We start from the raw sequence: 13655 nt of genomic DNA, 5'->3' as shown, positions 1-13655 counted from the left end.
GCCACCTAATGTGGCAGTGTATTAAAGTTTACAGCTACTTCTTTTAGACTCTTCCCTGGGGTGCCATGTGTCAGCCTCCCAGAGAAGGAACTGCAAAGTCTGATTCACTGACGTATTAGACGACATCTGTGCTTGCTGGCTTGGATTAGGGATCCTGAATCAAAAAGAGGTTGATCTGCCTTTCCAGCACTAAGCTGACACGAGGTTATACAGCTTTAGCTTGTTGGCTTTTTATCTGGTTGTGTCGGATGCTATGAGTCAGCAGCGGGTGGCTTTTTTTTTTTTTTTTTTTTTTTTTTTTTTTTGCTTGGGGATTGCTGCTTTCCTGGGCAGGGTAAGAGGTGTGAAATGGGTTTGGCCATATCTGTGACCTGCAGAGGAAGAGCTCTGCCTTTCACATGTTCAGCTGAAGGAGAAATGCAGGGATAACTCACAGGTGGGAAAAGGTGGCAGCGTGTCAGGGCATCAGCTGCTTCATGTGAGGTTAGCTTGGGTATAATGGTAAGAAAATTCCCTCTTAAGACGTCCTGCTGCCCTCATTCCCGCTGGATCATTTTGTTTTTCAGCTGAGTCTTGTTGTCTTATGGCATCTTGTCCCGTTCTGCTTTGCCTGCACCCAACTCAACACAAAGAAACAGCAGGCTGAGAGCCTCCCATCAGATAGAACAGCCCCAGTCCTGCTCAGTCATTCTGCTTTAATGGCTTTCTGTGCCTAATTTAGAGTCCAGCAAACTGCTCATGAGCTGGTTCTAGCATTACAAAAACCTGGTATTTCTGCTTTTGAAATACGTGACTGAAGTTTGAGCTTTGGGGATAAATGGGAACTGATGTTTTTGTCAACCGGACACAGGAGAAGAAAGCTGCCAGACATCCATATTTTTGGCTGAGAGTATTCCACTGCCATGGTAGCTATCAAAATACAATCTGGTGCCCATCCTGACAGATACATAGCATTTGTGTGACATAGGGAAATGTCAGCTTGGGGTTCACAGCCAAAACACATTTAGCTCACAGGAGCAGAAAGCTTGGTTCTCTAACCCTTTGTTCTTCAGCTGGAAATGCACTGGGCTGGGGAGGGAATGAATTAAAGGGAAAGACAAATACAGATGCTGCTGTCACTGAAATTGGTGTGGCGGTGTGTGCACCCTGCTCTGTAGGACCCCTCACCCAAAGGAAACAAAGAACCTGCTCCTGGTGATGATGAGGACAGCAACATCACAGGCTTAACGTTCAATTGTGATGGAAATGGAAATGGATCATGGGAAAGGAGAGTTTTGCTGTGGCCAGTGTATTGGTGGGCACTAGGGGACTGACAGGACACAGGCCAGAAAAAGCTGAGGGATTTAAGGCACTTTTGGGTCGTTTGTGTGACTCCTCACTATTGCCTTATTCCACTCTTGTGGGCTTTGCTTTCTCTTTTACAAGATAGGAAGCATAAGGAAAAGCAGAAACCTCCAGATCAGAATTTTGGGTTGCTACCATATGTCCTTGGAACACAGATCTGCCCTTGAGGACTTCAGTGGATGCTGAGTGTGTGAAAAAAGGGTTTGAATCATTGAAATTCTGCGTGAGTAAACACAGACATAGCTATTGCTTTTTTATAAGAAAGTCTAATTACACTACTGTGTCCTATTACATTGACTATTATTTTAGAAGAACGATAGCCCTTCCTTTTTATTGACAAACAAATAGGATGAAAACAACAGCAAATAGGTATTTAACTCCATGACAGCATCGACAAATCAAGTGTGATACATCTCAGTGCAGTTTCCTCCTGCCCAAAACCTTGTCTGGGTCTCTGCATACAAAAGATGAGAAGCAGGTAACTGAAATAAAATAAATAAGTAAATGTTTCCCTATATTAATATAGGGAAATAAATAAAAAAAATTCCCTAAAAATAAATGCTCCAGAGGAATGGAAATGCAGTAATGCACTAGTCTCCAATCTCTGTGTGGTTCCCATCTTTGTGATTACCTTTGTGGTGGAACCTGGCATGTCTTGGCTGGTTTCAGAGCTCTGGACTCACCTGACAGAGCAAATCCCAACAAACAGCAAGAGCTGCAGCTCTCCTGGCCAGGAGCCATCAGTAAGGTACATTAGCCAGATATCGGGTACTTCTTTACTCATCTTTAAGGTTCCCAAATTCAAAACCATTGAAAATTTGAAGGCTAAATCCAGAACTAACAAAATATTCATTTAAACTGTTTAAATAGGATATTCTAGTGCTTTGTATTTTTTCAAACTTTTTTTTTTTAATACTTGGCACCATGGACAGAAACATTTGTTCCTCTTAGCAACAGAGCCTGCGACTAAAAGCTCTGCATTTCCCCTCACAGGCAGGGCCTGTCTCATTTCCTCTGCTTCTCAGGAAGCTCTTGTTCAAAACATCTAGAGCAGCTGGTATCTCTTAGCACAGAGGACTGGCTTCTTGACTGTACATGACAGAGGCATAATCAGCTTTTTGTTTTCCTATTTATTTTTTTTTCCTGCAGAATACAAAAGCATGATTGAAAGGACTTTCCATTTCACTGGGAAATGTAAACTCTCGTAGTGTGCCATATGTCTTCAAACAAACACCAATGCAGCTACTGGTTTTTTTTTTAGTGTTTTGTTTTTCTCTGATAATCCTTTGTGGTGTCAGGAGGGAAAATATCTGTTTGATGTTTCTGTTCCTGCATCTGATTCAGTCCTATAACTAACAATGACCTGTAAATGCAGAAGTATTTTATCACAGCCCACACTGAGCTTTACAAGTCCTGCATGACCAAGAAGCCCAAAAGAGCATTTTGAGGAGCTGTGTGCTGGCCCCTTAGATGTGATTTACATCTACACAAAATGGTATGACTCATATATCTTGCATCTATTAAAGCGTGTCTGTCCTAGCATTCAGTTGCTGGTTTTTGAAATTGAAAAGCTTTTGTTTAGGGCCTGAATCTTAAGCCTGAAGTATGAGTCCATCATATTGAAGTCACTGAGGTTAGTAACACTCAGTGTGAACAACAGTGGTAGAATGCCACCCAGTCAGGAAGTTTGTCTTGGAGGAATAATGGACACAGATTCTCACTCACATCACTCCAAATCAGGAGTGAATTCAGTTAAGTAACTAGAGTTATATTAAAGTGAAAATTACCGTGAGAAGAGAATGAGATCTGCTTTATTTACTTTTGGAACAACTCAATGTTTGAAATGGGCATCTAGGGCTATATGTGCTCAAATAGGATTTTGAATTGTCAGAATTAGTTAAAATCACTGCTTTTACTCTACATAGGATGTTTTTAATGATGCATTTATTTTCTTAGTGCCGTATGTTCCTCCTTTTAGAAAAACAAACAAAAAAAAATTAAGATCATCCAACCAGTTACTACAAAACGTGGCAGCTCCTATCTGTTCATCTATAAACATACATTGTGTAAGCCACAGAACAATAACAAGCCTTGGTAATCAGCCTGACATGAAAGTATTTGTTAATATACCATGAAAATCAGTGTCTCTGTCTCAGAACAGAAGGATAGATACTTCAAAATTTCTGGTGAGCAAACTCATATCACTGAAACTATCATACTAAACTTTACTGGATCCTCTGCTCTTGTTGATACAAGGGGTTTTTTTTCTTCTCCATCCAGTCATGCTCTGCTTCACCTCCCTAAAGTGTCCAGCAGGGAGTGAAGAGAGAAATACCTTTGTCAGAACAAACTTGTCCTCTCTCTAAAGGTGTCACAGCCACAGGGATGCATTTTGGGCACTGGGTGGAAGGATGCAGTACCCAGAGGACTTCAGTCAGTATTCCTTGTATTTTCCCAGATGGAGAAATGGAGTGACCCAGATCTAAGAGCAGCAGGTCTTTGTGATGTAGATGTTAGAACTGGACTGAATTACACCACGGCTCCATCATAAACATTAACCTACTTTTAATACCAATATGAAAAAGTTGCTGCTCAGTCTGGGGCTAAGATGTTGCTGTGAATCCTTCCTCTACTTTTAAAAAGTTTTCTGTATTTTACACTTGCAAACTAGAGGCTCAGAGGTGTCAGCAGTGGCTTTTTGAGAACCTGAGGGATCCCTGGGGCCCCCAGGGAGGGATGGCACTGCCAGGGCCCCTCCATGGGGCACACACATCCCTGACAAGGGATTTGCATGTTCACACAGGAGGCACCTGGGATCTGCTCCCCTTGGAAGAGTTCATGGAGGCAGGAAGGGAAAAGTTGGGCTGTATTCACTGAGAGTCTCTACTGTGTCAGGCAAATCCCAGGGAAGTCAGCAAAAGTTTTTCAGGTGCTCTTTGAGGATGTTATTTTATCTTTTTGCATTCCACAACAACGGAACGGATTTTACTTGGATGCAGTCAGCTCTTCTATCAAGGTGTGCTCAGATAAAAGCAGGGAGTTAACTCTGGCTGCCACTGGAGCAAGTGGTGCTTTGGATACCGGGACACCAGCAAAAAATAAAAATCCCCCTGGGAATTAGTATTTCCAACCAATGAGAATTTTTTTACAGCATTCTTGTAAGGTCTGTGTCTGAACTCTGCCCATGTTTTTAGTGACTCTTTGTTGTGATCTGTCATGTTCCCAGAGGTGGATGTGCTGTCACAGGCTTGAGGAACTGAGGAAATTGCTGTGGAGACACTTATTTTTGTCACATTTTTCTGAACAATATGCCTCTCAGTCTTCCTGTGTCATGTCCTAAATCTTTAGGGCCTATAGTAGATGCCTAACAGAGAAAGAATCTGGGTTGATACAGGATTTTTACTCTTTTCCCCTATTCTTCCATTAATAATGATAATAACCTGTCAGCACAAGGTATTTCACTATTTTTGTCCTATTTCCTTTACATTTTCCAAGTCTGTGGTTTCTTCTTTGAAACCCCCTTTTTTTTTTTTTTTTTTTTTTTTTTTAACTACAAGCTACCCAAATTGACATGATTAGTGCTAGAAATTTACAGGGATGAATGTCCATTTTATCAGTGTTTCTAGCACTGATCCTTTAAATTTATAATGTGATTCCTGGATGAGAATATAGTGGATCTAGGATACTTATTAATAACTACATGTAAAAAGCTGTATGGCCAGATGGTGTTCACTGTAAATCCATGAGCAAAGATGGTTTTCACTTGTCTCTAGTTGTAAAAAACCCCAAAAAACAAACCAAAGGATGCAGCCTGAACAGTTCTCTGCCAATCCTGCCCAGTGGTTCCACTGTTGTTTCTCAGATGTAACCAAAGGTTGTCTCTTGTCTCACTGAGCAATACCTGATTTGGCAGGTTTGGAATCTGCTGCCTCATGCCAGCAGTCATTTCCCTACAGTGTTTTGAGCAGGGGTAAGCCCAGATACATAAATATATATATATATATATATATATATACCCACAGACTTGAAATCTGCCTTTCAGCTCTTTGGCATCTTGAGTTACTCTTCTCTAGACAAGAGTTGTGATCTATTTAAGAGTTGTGATCTATTTTGTTTTGCTAGGTCGACATAATTTTTCTTCTTTTTGCTGCGTGGTGGATTCCTCCAGCAACCACCTCATGCCAACTCAGAAAAAGATAGCATTTCCTGGAATGCAGGGTGTTCAGAGACCTGTGTGATGCTGCTGAAACAGACCCTGCAAACTCTGCAATGCAGGCTCCTTTCAAAAGAGGTGAGTGACAGATGGAAAAAAAAAAAAAAGTGACATTAACACTAATCTGTAGTTTTTATTATTAAGCACTTTCCTGGCCTTGTCGCTGCTGCAAACAGAAAGCAAAAAGAACAATAAAAAAGAGTGATCTCTATAGTTATGTCTAGTGAACCCAAGGGTGCTATCTTAGTGGGGAAAGAATAAATGGTTTTATTTCCAACAATTTAAAATCCAGAGCTGTACAGGTGACATAGTGCCTTCCTTTATTTCACTTGGCTGCTTTCATTCAATATTGCTTTTAAAATTAGCAATGACCTTTATTGGCTGTGGAGACATCAGTGTACAGAAGATGAAATAAAGAAATAAAAAGGGTGCATGGTAAATAAGTACATGGAGATGTAACTGATTAACTATGATATCCCAGTGAATAAAACTCACTAAATATCATTTCCTGCTGGGGACTGGTTCCTCAGCACTCTGACCTTGCTGCTGGACTTTATATTATCCATCATTCCCATGTGCACTTTGGAAAACTTGTCTCAAAAAAAGAGGTTTTAAAATTACTTTTTATTTTTTCTTCCCTGCTAAGGCTCAAGTTATTGTGTGTATGAGGGCACAGCAAATAAAACTGAGTGGATTTACAATAAAATGGCAGATGCAATTCAGTGTGAGCAAATCTAAAATATGGGAAAGAGCCACTGTCTTTGCTGTAAGTTGCTTCTCTTGGCTTCAGGATGTGTCTGCTGGGGCTCTTCTGCCTGATCCAAACCTGCCCAACCCTGGTAGAGGTATTTGCCATTAATGGCAAGGGATTTGGGGGGCCCCCAGAACACTGGGGGGCACAGGATTTTAGGCTGATTTTGATGAGTATTTTCAGTGGTTAGATATTGAATATCTTACTGGATATCTGAGGAGACATGAGCAGTATTTTTAGATCTGCCATGTTCCATCTATGGGTGTGGCACAGTAGTTGAACTGCAGCTCAGTGATTCCTCAAGCTAAACTTCAAAAAGGAAATTATCCCAGTTCTTAATAGTTTAATACAAGAATTTTCAAATGTATGGGTTTATGGATAAAAATCCTGGATTCTGGAAGAAATGCTATTGGCATTGCATGGATAAAATTATGCTTCACTATGTCTTTGTGAAGTGTTCTACAATATGTTTTCTCCTGTACCTTATGGCAGCTTTCAGTTTCACCATTGGGGGAAATATCCTAAATAATATCAATCTTGGCTCTTAAATGGAATATAGAGGGTTACATGTAGACCTTTGGCATCTGAAGTGTGAATTGAAGGAGGACTGAAAGAAGAAAATAAAGAGAGCTCTTTTCCAGGAGAATGTGTTTTCAGACTTTCAAAGAACAGAAATTTGAGTCTTGGAAATTCCTGAATGCCTGTACTCACTGCTGAATTTTAACTTCCTTTTTGTACTCCTTCCATCAAAATTGCAGGTATAAAACGCGAGTTCTGAATTGCTGTGTGGAAATAATGAGCATTTCACACCTTCCCAGGAGTCCTCAGCCAAGCATTTTCAGGAGGAGTGTTCAGTGGGTGTTGCAGGGAGCCAGCCCAGCTTGGGCAGCTCCAAGGGGGAGCCTATGGAGATTCAGACATGTGCCAGTGCTGGAAAAGCTCATAGAAACTGCCCCAAAATGCAGCACCTTTAGATTCAGCCTGAGAGGTGCTCAGGTAACAGGACTGCAGGATGTCAAATACAGGGCTGGGAAGGAAAACTGCAGAGGCTCATGGTAAAGTTAATGCACGTCCAAATCCAAGTGGATTTTACTTCACTTGTTTAAAAATCTTTTGTTTGGGCATTAGAGATTAGATGCAGCTATCTAAAAAGAATTTTTTTGAGAAGAATCTTTATTCTAGCAGAATGGTTCCTAATCATTCAAGGCAGATTAGGAATGAGCATCAAGTAAGATAATTCTCAGATGAGGAACTCTGAATCCATGGAATTGGATTGGTGGCTCTGCCTGTGATTTGAACTTTACTTGCCTTTTCTGCACATCAGGCCCTGCTCTATTATAAAAGTAGCACATTCTCACTGCTCCTTTTCGAGCACTTGCTGATGGTTACTGGAATTGCCCAGAGCTCTCTGAACAAGGGACACTTTTCTGAAGGAGTGTCTTTCTGTGGGAAGCTTCAGCAGGAGCTGAAGGCAGGATGTCCTTGTGTGGTTTCCCAGGATGAAGGCAAGGATGCTGCTCTGCCAAACACGCCCAGGAATTCATGCACAAAACCCATCGCAGGGGTATTTTTGAAAACGTATGAAAAATATATGTGCAATATGTCTCTTTTTCCAGGCGTGGTGCCAGCATACTGAGCTCTTCTGGGCTTTTGTCTTCTGCAGAACACCAGGAATCAGAAAGGCAAAGGCAAAACAACAGGAAAAAAAAAAAAAAAAAAAAAAAAAAAGTAAGGGAAAAAAGGGAAGAAGGATATATTTTTTGGCATCTTAATTATAACATATGATTATGTATATCCTCAAACTAAGGTCTGACTTCTCTAGATTGCACTGTGCTCTTCCTTGGTGTGGAGTATGTGATCAAGCACTTTGCTGAGGATTCAACTCCGCAGCTCAATTGAACTCCCCTTCTTGTTGATTTTAATCTAATTACAGCTATGGTACATGTTAATTGCAACCTGCCTGCTGTGCCAGGTCTTGGCATGCTCTGCATGTGGGGACATCCAGCTGGAGATGGTTTTCACAGAGTTAATTTTCAGTCTGGACCTTTTTATTGCTTTGCAAGAGCACGGAACTGTTTGTGTGGAATGTGGAAACTTGCTCAGAAGTTTTTGGAGAGAAGTTAATACATGCAGAAAATGTCCTGCTGACAGAGGTTGCCCAGCCCTTTTCTAGTAGAGAAATGTCTTCTTAAAATTTTTATAAACTATGTCAAATGTCTTTGACTTTCAGAGAAGGTGTTTGATATTTAAGTGGAAGCCCCTGGGTTTACAGAAAAGCCGCAGTTCTTTCTCCCATGTATTTCAGTTAACTGGGTTATAAGCTCTTACAAGTTGCTCTTTCTCTTCCACATTCTTGTATTCCCCAAGAAAATTATGGCATCTACCCTAATTAATATGCCAATGTGAAACTCTCTGAAGAGCTAAAACTCAATTTAGCCTCAGCAGCAGCAGTAGCACTGCAGGGCTACATAAAACACACAGTGCAGAGAAATAATCCCAGTGTGGGCTCCCATCCCACCCAGACCCTTCCTGTGTCCCAACATCTGTGACATCCCCCAGTGGCACTGGGGACAGCTGAACTGAAGGAAATAGCTGGGGGAATAAAAAATTAATAGCATTATCTGATGGTTTATTAATTTCTCATGGTATTCCAAACTGAGAGCCAATGGATTTGCCGTCCTGCCCTCCAAAATTAGAAACTGTGAGATTTAAGGTTGCCCACTGGACCTTAGTTCTTCTCCCAGCATTTCTGGTCCAATTTCCATCTCCTCAGCGGTATCCTGGGTTTTTTGGTGCTGCCTGCAGCAGGGAAGTTGCCCACAGAAATGACAGAGGGAATATTTCTCAGGCCTCTCTAATTCTGGCATATGCTAACTTTCAATTGGGTGACTTTGCTGCGTCCTTTAACGTCGCTATTTTTGTGTGTGTGTGTGTGTGTATAAATTAAAAATAGCTCTATAGAAATAACTTTAAAACCCTGGAGTATTTAATAGCAAGCAATTCTTTTTTATAAAAAATTTATAACAACTTATAAAATGTAATCAACAGAGAATTGTGCCCCCGCTTTTGAATTCTTTAGATGGTTTTAAAAATAATACTTTAAGGATGTTGGAAATGGCAGCATGAAGTGTTTCTTTCCTGTTGAATAGCTACTAAAATAAATTATTCCAACTGTATTAAAAATATGAAAAGCCTACCACTGTTACATATACTTGAGCTGTGTGAAAGCACCTCTGTTTGATGGGATAATTGCTCTGGCATATATAAACATAATTTATTTTACTGAGATTTAAATATTAAACACCAGAGTTCTTCAAAATGAGGTCCTAATGATGTAGTGCTTCACTATGCCTACACTCAGAGGTGTTCATCTCAAGTCAGTAATGAGAAATGTTAAATATTAGGGTTTTATTTTACCTTTATTTGGTGTTCCTTCTTATTTTCAGTAAGCAGTAAACACTAGAGTAGAGGCTCAATGCAAAGAAGCTGTGGAAAAAAAATCTAAAGAACAATATTTAAAAATCTATAAATTTGAAAAGGATGACAAATTGTGGAATGCTGTTTAAAATGCTCTTTATGGAGTAGACAAAACACTAAGTCTGTTGTGTCCAGATAAAACTTGGTTTAAAGAACTTTACACAATAAGTGGAGATGATAAAAATGTCGACTGGTTTTAATAATTTTAGGGAAATTAGCTTATTTTTTACTCAATCGATATTTCCTAGGAAAATTGTGGATGGGGCTTTTTTTTTGTGATATCAAAAGGTAAAAGATGTCATTTAGTTTTAATTTCTTCCTAAGGCAGCAGAAAAACGGTGATCAGAATGAAAATTATGGTTAAAATATCTCAAACCCCTAGCAAGGTTTCAATCCAAGGCAAAATTAAAAAAAAAAAAATAGAAATAAATAATCTTTTTGCTAAAATCTCTCTATTGAGCTCACATCACACGAGCCTCATCCTTGTCAAAAGGAGCAGTTGGGTAGAACAAATCCTGGCATTACACTCCCCAGTCTTTGTGCAGAGCCACAGGGTAAATCTGCAGCAATGGAACAGCTTCCCACAGCTGGGATGTCTGATTATGTGCTGCAAAAATTACAGCCACACTGTGCTTAAATGTGCTAACAGGATAAAGCTGGAATGGAAACCCAGACAGAGATAACCAATACAAACACTCTGCCATAATAAAATATTTGATTTCCCTTCACGTGTAAAAATGTCTTGCTTTTAGAACATGCGTATTTGTAAATAATGAATTTTAATGATGAATGCTAATTACTGTAGATCAAAACAAGACTCTGGAATTTCAGAACTAGATTCTAAGTAGAGCATGTTGGCTTTAATATAAGGGACATTTTATATAATATTCCTTCTGCAACTAAATTTTGCAGTACTACTGCCCTTCTCCTGCCATCTATTATCTCCTTAATTCTCTGTGCACTAAGGGTGATTTACATCCTGGGTATATCTGACATGGGTTAGAAAAATATTCTAACAGTAATATTCTAACAGTTCTGCAGTCTTGACCAGTGCAGGGTTCTGGGGAAATGCCTTCTTGGGGCCATGAGTGAATAGCTGAAAACTGACATTTAACAAACTGTTACTTTCTCCTCTTACACTTCTCTCTGGGAAGGGAAACTGTTTCAAGACACTCTATCCAAAGATGGCTCTTCAAACTTGTTTTCTATGCATTAAAAAGACCTCCAACCCAATACAAAATTCCAAAGCCCCACCAAAGGTTAAAGAATAATCATGTTTTGTCTTGCATTGCACACTTTCCCCTTAAAACCAGTTTCACATTCCTTTTACAGGCTGAACCAGAATATATTTGGAATATCTATATTCCAACAAGAATATATTGGAAGGTTGTCCTGCTGACCTCTGTTGGCTCCAGCACTTCACAGGGAGTCAGCTGGACGTGCTTCAGCCCAGTCCTGCTCTCAGGGGTGAGAATGAGAGTCTGCCACAACTCTTGGAAGCAAACTCTCACCAATTCTGAATTTTCCTTAAATTGTTAAGTTGTGATATACGTATCTGTATACCCCAGTCCTGCCAATTCCCTGCCCCCAAAATAGGATAGAATGGGCTTTTTCTGTTCTTTCCAGTCTCTGCTGTTTGCTCTGGGTATCTCCTTCCATCTCCCATTCCAGCAGGCTGGTAGCACTGAGATCAGGAATTGTGCTACAGCTGTCCTTGGCCTTTGTTATCAGGCCAAAAATAACATCAGCACCATGTGGTGGTGCCAAGATTGTAGCAAGCTATAATGACATATGTTTTGTTGAGAAATTGATGCTGTGACTCTGAATAACAATAATAATAGTAATAATAGTAATAATAATAACAGGGGTTTGGCTGGTGCTGGTGGTGATTGCATAGGAGAGGGCTGCTCTGCATCCTTCAGAACTCCCTGGGTGTAGAATGAGCTTGTTGGGATCTTGCTTTGCATTGAGAAATCTCCTTGTGAAATGCAAAAACTGGTGTCAATGTTTGTAAATACAATCTAGGCCAGTTCCCAATGGGCTTCGTCACAGAGCCAAACCACGCTGGGAGAGCTGCTACAGATCAGCTGTGGGCCAGAGAAGGGCTTCCATGTACAGTGGTGGAGCCTGAGAAACCTGGGTTACTTAACAGTACTACATAAAGATTTAAAAAATTTCAAGCACTCCATTGCCCTGAAAAGTTGTAGGTACAGAGAATGAATCCAATAGGCCACACTGATTTAAGTCAGTGGAGACTGGTTTGTTGTGTGATGCTGTTTTACACCACAACGACAGAGACTCCAAGCTTTAGAGGGCTGAAATGACTCCTTTATTTTTGGGATGTGTCTCCCTTATATACTATTTTACACAGACCAATTTCACTGGTGAACAAAAGGCAAACCTCTTCAATCCCATTGGTCAAACCAGAGGGACATCAAGAAGAAGCCCCTCCCAGGAAAAGGAATTAATAACAAAGTACAGTTTACAAAAACATTCCTTTTGCTAACAGAAAATTCCCTGGGAAAAGAATTTCAGAGAACCAAAACACATCAGGCACGAAACCAGGGCTCCAGTTGTGTGTCAGAGGATGCACATGTCTGGACTGCTCCTCCAGTCCAGTCCAGGGTTTGTTCTGTGCAATACCTGGGTGAGCAAAGTTTCTGTTCTGACCTGAGGTAAATAAACCTTGAGCACTGCTTGCTGCTCCACAATGCTTGGAAAACCAGCAAAGTGCTCACTGGAGTGAGTTATCCACTGGACACACTCCCTGCCTCCTCCTCACTGCACAGAGCAGACTTCTGGGGTTGCTCATCAAGCCCCTGCTATTTATACCAGCAAACACCTCTCCATCCAGCAGTGCAGGAACTTTGGAGTCTGCTGTAAGCCACTTTGCCTGTTAAATCTAAGAGAAAAAAGGAAAAAAAAAACCAAGTGTGAGGTGTTGACATCAGAGGGTATTTGTATAATGAGTAATATGGCACAGAGCTGGTATAGCTTGGCTACCATCCCTCTCCTGCATTATTTTAGTGGCTGTCTAGCTGTCTACTAGCTGTGACACATTTTTATGGTTTATCATAAAAATAAAAGTGTGTCTATTACCTCTAGCCGGAATCTGGATGATGCATAAAAGCTGAAGCAAGGGAGTTCATGTAAGGAATAATACAAAAGCCATTTTTAGTGTGCCATGACAAAGCACAGCTCATGCAGAAGGGCGTCCTGCAGGCTGTGGCCACCTCTGAGCTTCCCCAGGGAAGGGCAGGACAAGGCAGCAAACTATTTGCAGATTGAGGGTAGCAAAAAGTGTTAATCACTTCTGGTAGGATCACCCATTCACCTGCTATCTAAATCAGCTGTGAATTTGTATTCTTTCTTCACTTTGCTGCATTTTTATTTCTTCCTACTTTCAGAAGCAATTATAAAGCCATTGAGAAGAAGGAAAAAATTTCTTTCTGGCCAAGTATTAAAGTATTAAAAAAGTATTAAAAATACCAGCACAATCAGTTTTATTTGACAATGAACAAACTTTCCAAGGAATTTAAAATGCAAAATTAAGAAAAAAATATCTTCAGTTGCTTCTCTTCAAGTCATGATTAGCTTAAATGGGCTCTTCATACACTGAATGAGTCCTGGAAGAATATTAATAGGAGGGGAAAGATGCTGGATAAAGCAGGTCAACTCGATTAGAAAGAATCTTTTTGGGTTTCATTTGTTACCTCTGTGTAACTCTTGTGGGAAGTGTATTAATGAAAACCAGGAACTTTCTGGCCTAGCAGAGTGGTGATATAGAGAAATAAATAGCAAGGAGACCCTCTGGGACTCTATCCTCAGCTGTGGTAAATTGGAATAGCTCTCTCAAAAGTTGTTCTAAAT

Source organism: Sylvia atricapilla, chromosome 15 (assembly GCF_009819655.1).
Source record: "Sylvia atricapilla isolate bSylAtr1 chromosome 15, bSylAtr1.pri, whole genome shotgun sequence".
Classification (NCBI taxonomy): Eukaryota; Metazoa; Chordata; class Aves; order Passeriformes; family Sylviidae; genus Sylvia; species Sylvia atricapilla.
This window is presented reverse-complemented; position numbering follows the sequence as displayed.